Genomic DNA, 8,784 nt, shown 5'->3' with positions numbered 1-8,784 from the left:
TGAGCTGCTTGCATCCCAGGATGGCTATGAATGTGGCCCAACACAACTCTTCTTCCTCCAGTGTGTCCCAGAGATGCCAAAAGGTCGCACACCCCTGCTACAAGGGTGTACCCAACAGGGTTGGATACATAAGGTGCGGGGTCTGGTGCAAAATGAACGTGAAAGGTGCCTCGTCAGAAAGCAGGAAAAATGTGCTGTTAATGGTACTAAAATATGAAATGTGCTTCTTTCTTCAATACACGCTCTCTCTATTTATCATAGTGGTTTTTTAATTCCAATTTAGTAGTATTCTAAGTAAAGAAAAAACAGACCTTAAAATTATTGGCATGAATTTTACCATTAACTTTTACGTTGTGCAATGTTAGGTTTAAATGCTTCATATTTGTATATTTGTTTAAACTTGCTCATATTTTTGTTTACTTTTGTAAATGCCTAAAATAGAATTTTTAATCTTTTCATGTTAAACAAATTTTTTGAAGATTTTATTTATTTTTTAGAGAGGGAAGGGAGGGAGATAGAGAGAAACACCAATGTGCTGTTGCTGGGGGTCATGGCCTGCAACCCAGGCATGTACCCTGACTGGGAATCGAACCTGCAATACTTTGGTTTGAAGCCCACACTCAACCCACACTGAGCTATGCCAGCCAGGGCTATGTTAAATAAATCTTAAGGGATGGTTTTCAGGGGTAAGATGGGAAGAAAAGATAAAGGGAAATATAGTCATTAACATTGTAATAACTTTGCAAAGTGACAGATAATTATTGAACTAGAATTAGTAGGGTGATCACATGGTAAAGTAAAAGATGTCAGACCACTCTATTGTATACCTGAAACTAATATAACTAATATACAATTACATATCAACACTACCTTAACTTTTTAAAAATAATTTTAAGGGCTAGTTTTAAGTAGAAACTTTTAACTTGTATGCAGAATCACTGAAATCACACTCATCTTTTGTAGCTCCTGCATGCACACGTGATTTGTTCTTACCAGAACAATGGAAATGTACAAACCTCACTCAGCTGTCCAAACTTCTCCTCTTGATGCAGCACAACCAACCCTTACTCTCTGCCTTTAGCTGGCAAATGAGTAAAGGGCTTAAAGAAAAGTGAACTGCGGATTGCCCTCTTACCCTTTTCTTTCTATGGCATGATTTCCACATCAGTGTTTGGTTAATGCAGGAATAAAAGATGAGTAAGAAAGGATAGGATAGGGTTACTTATTCACTTTTCTTAGAACACCTCTGATTCTTTTCTGGATTTGAAGCAAGTTTCTCCACCCTGACGTAAGTAGTTGACATAGCATAGTTACTTTGTACTGACTTTGTGTGTCACTGAATTCATGGGTCTCCCGTAATTCTTGGCTCACAGAACATCATGAATGACAGAAAAAAATGTGACACAAGGAAGTGAAGGCAGTGATCACGCATAATGTACATTATCTCCTCTGTCATTATAATGTTCCATTGTTCCATCAGACTCAGGCAGAAAACTGATGTTCAAAGATAAATTTATAATATTTAGAATTTCAAAGCAGACCATGACGCTGTCTCTGATTTCTCTGTAGGAGACTCCCAAGGCAGTTTTTGGTGTGATTATGTTGTTGTACTGAAACACAAGAGTCATTTGTCTTCCTCTCTCTCCCTCTCCCTCTCTGTCTTTCCTCACTCATTTTCTTTTCCTGGAACAGCACCACATGGGCCCAAGATCTCAGAGGGAGAAAGTGGGCAAATTGAAAAGAAAAAGTACCAGAAGATGATTAAAACAATGCATACTCTTGAGTGCTCTAAAAGCACATTCTTTCCTCACATCATTGCCAGTTTTGTCCAAAGCTTGTATGAGGTATATGACCAAAAACTTTTCTTATTTTTGAATACCTCCTTAGTATCTCTCACTAAGAAACCCTGAGAGGACTTAACCGGCCATGATTCTATACACCTGACATGTTACAAGTCTGTAAAAGATGGAGTTCTATTCAGTCTGGTTCTGGCTCCACCCCAGGCCCACAGCCACCATTACAATGGTAAAGTACCCCGTGTATACAGTTCACACAGCTGGATGTTGTCAGTCTGTAAAAGTCTAGGCTCAGATTTCCCTTATCTCACAGACACAGTTTCCATCACTGTAAACAAAAAATTCTTCTGAAACATAAAATATTCAGATACCATAATAATTTTAATATGCAAATCTATAAATATATGAACTTAGACATTTTGAAAAGACATGTAGCTATACCATGCTTCATATGATGTATGTTCCTACAAAGTTCCATACAAATCAAACCTGCACAAATCAGGTTTTAAGTGAATTCCAGGAATGTAACATCTAAATAAATCTCTCATGAATTCATGTGTAAAGAGAAAAGAGTCATTCCCTAATGCGTTTGTGGACATTTATATATTTTCATTTATTGAGATTTTTCTATACATATTTTTTAGGATAAGCAAAAAATTTAATTCATACCATTTCTATTTTTTACTCTACATTGAGTAATAAAGCTACAAAGTACAATTACTGGAGCTCTTAACAACTGTCAGACACAATATTTGGCATAGATTATGTATTAAATATTTCAAAAGGCCATGTGGTGAATAGTGTTATCCCTTTATATATATATATTAAAAATAAGACTTAAATGGTTTAATTAATTTGTCTAAAGTCAGGCAAATTGTATGCCAAACTTAAAGCCTCATGTTATACTACGTGGATTTATTATTGCATTTCTGTAAATAGAATTTCTGCGTTTTGCATCTGTTTATGTATATTGAATGAGTTATCCTGATAGAGTGCTGGGCACCATTCATGAGCATTTTCAACTTCACACAGTGTGGCTGTGACAGCGCTAAATGAGACCCTGTAAAGGAGGATACACATTGTCAAGGAAATGAACAGTCCATTGTAAAGGAAAATGATTCTATTGACAAAATGTTGTTTTTTTCTGGTTGACACCATGGTTTAAAAAATATGCAGATAAATTCTGGGCATCTACTTCAGATAATCATTGTGCATTTCTAAAACTGTGTATATTTAAAAGTGGATATTTAAACCATACAGAAGGCTTCAGTTAGCAGAGCTTAGAACTGTCTGATTAAAAGCTGGTTCAGATGCCAACCTTTGCTCATGAATGACGGCATTCGTCAGACAGCATCATTTAATTTTGGTCACTTCCTAAGCAAATGTAGGAGTTTGGGTAAAACTGTGTCTTTCTTTCCCTTTTCAATGTAACCAAATATACCAGTACTTTTTTCATTCTCAGTTCTGAAGTTAAAATTTCCAGGTTCAATTTTAAAATTTCACACATCATTCTTATTTGTGTCATGAAAGAGACATTCTTTCAAAAGAATACAGTAACAGATTTTATATTTTATTAACATATTTTAATACTTTAGGTTGACATTTATGGGTGTTTTGCTGAGATGTATTTTCATATTATTATTTACAAATACTTGAGTACTATTCTATGCTTATCAATATTTCTTTGAGGCTGCTTGGCTCCTAGAGTTGAGGAACAAGCATCTTTCACATTAAAACCCTTTAAGACCTAAAATCATGAATTGTGATGGTGATGGTGGTGGTGGTAGTGTCATTGGTGGCATGGGTGTATATAGTGTGTTTGTGAGTGTGTGTTTTTATAGAAGTTAGTGTCTACATTTTCCATTTCCAAGCTTTCTCCCATTAGACCTGTAACATGAAATTATTCAACCATACCACTACACAAGCCCTAATATTGCATTGTAGTTAGTTTCTAACTTTCCTGGGTTTTATTCTTGGTGGGGGGGCCTTTGCCTGCAGAGCACCCCCCCCCCCTTCTACCATGGATAAGAATAAATTTACCAAGACATGATCTGCTCAGGGAGGGGAGGTGACCAGTCTCTCAGAGGATGATGGCCAGGAGCCTGTTCCTCAAAGGGTTTTTATTGGGTTCAATATGCACAGGAATACAGGTGAGGCTCATCAGACATTTTCAGGAAGTAATGATCAAACAATAGATAACATTCAAAGAACTCTGAGGGCTTCTTCTGAGTCAGGCTCAGATAGCTAAAGGGCTATAAAACTTTAGGAAACAAACTTGTTTTATGCTTGGACCCATGTCAGAAAATTGTAGGCCTTCTTAGCAAAGCAGGTTTTGCAGGATTTTATGCATTCTTCCTTAGGCCTGATTGCCCCAGAAACTTGCCCTTTCCAGCATAGGGCTACACCAACCTCTGTCATTGTTTCAGGCTTAAGTCAGGCAGGGGAAATAAGGCAGCCAAGAGATTAGGAGACATCTCACAGACAGAATGAGGACTCAGGCTATATCAAAGCTGAGGGGTGAGGGTCCATCACCCCCAAGTACTTCCCTGATGGCCCCATCATGACCATGCCTGTCTTAGGTCATCACTCCCTTGAGGAATCTTACTTGTCATTGGCTAACCAGTCATCTGCCAGGGGCCAAGCAGTGTGAAGTAAAAGGGGCAGAGGTGGCACCCCTGCCAGGAAGATAAGCTTTGTCTCCTTAGTGACTAATGGTCCCAAAGTCTCTTTACTCAGCCTTAGCCATGGGGAGTTATAGCATCTGAAACCAGGCAGGGCGGTTCCCAACATATTCTGAAATGCCACTGACTGAAAATACAGCATTAGTTTATTGGCATGTTTTACTTTCAGAAAACAACAAACACTATTATACTGAAAATCATCTAGATTTTAGAAACAGTCAAATGTGGAAAATGAAGTTATCTCTATATCAAAGAAAAACATATGTGTTTATCTTCTCAATTATACAATGAGCTCCTTAGGGCAGGAACTAATCATTGTAATTTCTTTTCATTATTTTCAGATAGTGAGAAAATAGGCAACATATTACGAATGAGAGATATACGCCCTATTTTTCTTAAGCAAGTAGTTTTGTTTTATAATGGCTTTTAATTTTGTTTTTAAAGAATGAATATTTTTGGACCATGTGAGTGTGGAGGGAGAAAGTCATTGAGTGCCTCTGAGGAGCCACTCACTCCATTATTGCACATCTGTGGTTGAGCACAGCAGTGAGAGGTGATACATTCTAACCTTGTTCCTCAGAAAACCACTGGAGGCTGGAATGGACACCTGTATCAGCAGCAGTGGCAGGTCTCAGGGCCCAGGAGTCAGTTCTAACCACATACGTGAGCCATGTTTGCAGCAGTAAGAGGACCCCTTGGGATGTCTTGGTGTCAGCTGTGTCAATCAGCCTTTGCCTTGGACACCAGCAAGGATCCCTGTCACTCAATGTCTTCTTCTGGAGCAATCAACATCAGGAGCGGTTTTAAAGTTCTGCAGAGACAAGAGCTATTGTTGAGTTCTGAATTCTTACTGGTCCTTTGGCAGGAGCAAACAATTGTTTCTGGATTTATCTGGTGAATGATGCATTTTCTTGAGGGTTTGACATGAGGATGTTTGTATGGGCTCAGGTGTTACACTCCAGATCCTCAAAGGGAGGAGGATGCTTATCCACACCCTGGACTATAAATCAGGATGTTCTAGTCTTCATATAATAATATACTTAATTATCACAAAAATATTAAAAGAGATATAAAATGCTATTATTACTCCACTTTATGTATGAGGAAACTTTGCATTAGAGAAGTTGTCCAATGTTATATACTACAGTGGTTGCTTTGAACTCAAGTTCATCTGACTCTAATTTCTGGTCTTTTAAGCATTTTGTGTTACTTTATACAAAAATCATCATTTTCTTTCCTAAGGGAGATGGAGGGGATGACTTAAAACTGAGTGTCATTTCTATTGTGTTTAACACGTGTATTTGGGGAGCGTTAACTTCCACACATTTACCTTGCATTACCACAAGGGGGCATTCTTAGAACTCTGAGGAAGGATCTAATAAAATTAACACTCAGCGGGACCAGGTTCTCAAAGTGTATCCCCAAAACCAGAAGCAATAACATCACCTAAAAGATTGCTTAAAATGCAAATACTTGGGTTTCTCACCATGTCTACTGCATCGAATCTCTGAGAGTGCAGTCTAGTAATCTGTGTATTAACAAGAATTTCAGGTGGTTTTGATACATGGCAAAGTTTTAGAACCAGTAAGTATGAATTTTTATTGATGATTATGAAATGATTTGTGTTTAATTCCACCACACTTTGAGAGCTACTACTCTAGAATAGACTATTATTGTCAAATGATAGTTATAAACTATTCATGAATCATGAATTCATTTTAGTGGGTCTACAGAAGAAATATAAAAGAGAAAACCAGAGTACATTACACTTAGTAAGAAAAATTTCCTTTGTGAAAGTCTGTTTTTAGATGAGTCATGATGTAAAATGCATATTTTACTGTGGGCCAAAGTAAAAAGAGCCACCAAATGGTTTTAAGCTACTGTGACAAAGACTCTCAACAGCATAGCATCACCATGGCATTGCCTGAGCTGCACAGGACCAGGTGAATGTAAGGGGAGTGTTTGCCTTGGAAAGAGAGAGTACAGAGGAGGAAGGTTGTCATGGAATCCAGTCCTGTGCCAAGGAGGTCCACTGCCTGGGTGGGGGGAAACAAATGTATGTACAGACAAAAAACCCTGAGCATTCTGTAGCCTAAAGAGAAATCATCTGTAACTGTCTAGTTCATGTTGACCTAAAGGAATATAATTTCCAACGTATTATAATTTGGAGTCACTGAGGATACCTCTGATGAAAAGTCTGCCTACACAAGTGTCTTCCTCCGGGGAGGGAGGGTATGTCCTGCATCAGGGCCTCAGAGACTCCCATCATTAGGAAGAGCTACTCCCCCTGAGAAATACCAACAAGTGGAGTCCTGGGTTAGTTGTCTCTCTAAACTGAGTTTAGTTTGGGGAAAGCTCTGTTCCATATTCTGTTTTGGTCTTCTTCTTTGACAATTTTTTAACACGTAAAAAGAATCATTGTTATCACATGGGCCATTAAAAAACCAAACCAATCAGGCATGGACTACATTTAACCCAGGGGCTGCAGTTTGCTCACCCCAATCAAACAGCATTAAACAACATTTTTTGGTGACTAAATTGTGTTCAATCACTCATTTTACACTCAGTGCCTGATTCACTATTGTTACATTTTGAAACAGTATTTCATGAGAGAATGCTTCAAAGATGCCCTAGGGCACCACTTGTATGGGTTCTGCTTTTTATTTATTTTCTGCAGAACTGGCATAGAGTTCTCAGGAATAGCTAATTAAGTTTCAAATGATCCAGCAAGGATTTTAATCCCATGTTCTTGACAGTCAGTCACAGCTAGGGCAAGATAAGGTTAAATTTCTGCTTGCTCCAGCTCCCATCCTTGAGTTTGCTGCCTCTACATCACTTTTAGCACTCATCCGTGTCCTACAAAGATTAACACCACTAGACTGGTATTTCGGTGATTATTTTAGTGCTGTACTTATTGTCCCATTTTATTTGCCACAGCTCAAGCCTAACTGGCCCATGTGAAAAGCAAAAAGCAATATTATAAGGGCATGTGTGTGCGTGATGTTTGAGCAAATGTAGGGGAGAGAGGGAAGGAGGGAGGGAGGGAGAGATCAAAGTGTTTATTCCTGCAGGAGAAATTGTGTTGCCCCACTCATATCTCTCTGCTGAAATTCCCACCATGTCCCTTACTGCCTGTCATACCTATTCCCCAGTTACTGTCAGCTTCCGTGGCCCACGGTTGGCTTCCTTTTCCAGAAAATTGCCCTTCACTGCCTGGTGCTCTTTTTAACCCTGCAAGTTATATTGGCTCCCATTCCCTGAATAACCCAGAGCCAAAGACTGATTGCCACTGGGAAAAAAATAAAGCATACACCATGCCTTCAAAAGAGAGCAAATTGCTGATCCATTTATTCTCAGAAAACTCCTCCGATGAATTAGGCCAAAGCCAAGAATTTCCTGAGATTGTATTGTTTCTCACCTTTCCGTCTGTATTGTCCTGCTTCACTCTCTTACAAGATTTTCTGTTGCTGTTTTTGTTTTGTTTTATTTTTCTTTTCCTAGAGATTGCTATCAGTAAACGACTTTCAAAAGAAACCCTATCTTCAATGACCTGCATGTCTAAGTCATTGAATCTATGAGAGTTGGTGGCACATGTGACCTTAGGAAGCCAACTCTAAGGATAGGATTCTGGAAATGAATCATTCATCCACCAGTGCTAATAAGGACCCTATCACTTGCAGTAAATAGAGTTTTGATAGCCTCCAGAAAGTCATAGTAGTGTATTTGCCTAGATGTTTACCTATAGTGAACTTGGACCAGATACAAGATGAAGAAAATGCTACCTGATCAAAATCAACACTTTCTGAGAAGCATGGGAGAATGAGAAACTAGTCTGGAATTCAGTGTCTGTTGCAAAATGCCATTTATTTATTGAAGAGAAAAATGAGAATCTCAGATCGATTAATCCACAATTTAAAGCAAAAAAGTAGAATCGGAGTGCCTCTTCTGCAATACTTAAAGACACACTCACCTCTTGCAATTTTAGGATGAATAGACATGAACATCAGGCATACAACCTAATTTTAACACTGCGTAGGTGTTAAGGAAAAATAGGTTATCAGTTGAAGCAAATCCAATAAGCCAAAATCAGGAAACTAGGAGGGAAGCTGTGAGACCTAGAAATTGGGTTGGTGAATGTGCATGGATGAACTCGAGAATCCTGAACACTCAGATACTTCTGAACTCTCTGGGATATATAGTTATAATTCATGCAATTTTCAGCAAAATCAGAATGATCCTCAGCCACAGGGCTTTTTGAAAATCATTAATAAGACATGGTGGGTTTGAGGACAAGACAGGCGGACAGT

This window comes from Phyllostomus hastatus, unplaced genomic scaffold, assembly GCF_019186645.2.
Source record: "Phyllostomus hastatus isolate PE091 unplaced genomic scaffold, TTU_PhHast_1.1 phas_scaffold_585, whole genome shotgun sequence".
In the NCBI taxonomy this organism is placed as follows: domain Eukaryota; kingdom Metazoa; phylum Chordata; class Mammalia; order Chiroptera; family Phyllostomidae; genus Phyllostomus; species Phyllostomus hastatus.
The sequence above is the reverse complement of the archived record's forward strand: the minus strand, read 5'-3'. Positions refer to the sequence as shown.